This window comes from Aplysia californica, unplaced genomic scaffold (genome assembly GCF_000002075.1).
Source record: "Aplysia californica isolate F4 #8 unplaced genomic scaffold, AplCal3.0 scaffold00238, whole genome shotgun sequence".
In the NCBI taxonomy this organism is placed as follows: Eukaryota; Metazoa; Mollusca; class Gastropoda; order Aplysiida; family Aplysiidae; genus Aplysia; species Aplysia californica.
Window position 1 is genome coordinate 398437 of NW_004797508.1, and position 1253 is coordinate 399689.

Sequence of the window (1253 nt, forward strand, 5' to 3'; positions counted from 1 at the left end):
GTGGGGGTAATGGACTTCCATTGACAATCGAGCCTGCTTTATCGGCCACTTCTCCAAGACAATCACAAGTTCAAACGACCCCCCCCCTTTTTTTGTATTTTAAATATTACAATGACACTAACCAAGACGTCTACTTGAGACTATCACCTTTCTCCTAATAATGTGGCCGTCTTGGACAACATCTACTGTACTATCATTCTTGCAATAACGAAGAACAGAACAGGTCTTCCCCGAATGGATGCTAAACTCATTTCAATTTTAAAAAATTCAAAGACATAAATAAATAAAAAGATAAATAAATCCATTTCTTAACAAAATAAGAAGAAAAGAAAAGACACCTACGCTGAAGTGTATATTTGTAATATTTTTAAGGAACGTCTTTTCTCCTTTCTTTCTTTTTTATGTTCTAATCACTGGGTCTGGTACACTGAACTGATTCCTGAGTAAATTAATTTATGTCTAATGAAAAGATCAACTGATCCAAAAATCAGTATCAAAGAACGCTTTCTCAGTTTTAGGACAACATCAAACAGCACAGGTGGGATTCAGCCTTGAAAAAGAAGCATAATTTGTTAAGAAAACGATTTAATTCTCTTGCTTGCAGGTTGTTAGCAGGTGTTCTGGTGTGATTTGCTCCTGCTTCCCTATCATCAAACATCAATCGTCCTTACCTCTCCTCCTTTTTTGTATTTGCTACTCTCATATTCCACCTTTAAGCTTCGGTATTAATATGTCCTAATTGTGTTGCAAGTGCTGTAAAACGCTTACTAAAACAATTCCCTTGTTTCAGTTTCACGACGTGCGAGCTGATGGCTAGTTAGTTGCCTTGGAGTGTTCCGTTTGTGTGTGTCTGAGTTCAATTATGACAAGGGGAGAGAAACAAGAACATCACTGGAAAAGCTGCCAGAACAAGGGACTTAATTCTGCTGCAAAGGTCGAAAGTGAGTACCCAACATGCACATTTTGTACCGTTAATTTCGCCGTCGTGCGTGTGTCGCTTGTCTAAATTGGATCTACTTAACGCCACAGAACAACGATAAGAACAAAAGGTGTGATGGGTTGTTGCAGAGAGCTGTAGCCACGATAGAAGTATGTGATTACAAGGAATACTTAATCAACCACCATGGACAGCACTATAGAACGGTTTAAAGAAACAAAACAACAGCAACAAGTGAGATAACAGACAGACAGATAAATAGATAGATAGATAGATAGATAGATAGATAGATAGATAGATAGATAGATAGATAGAT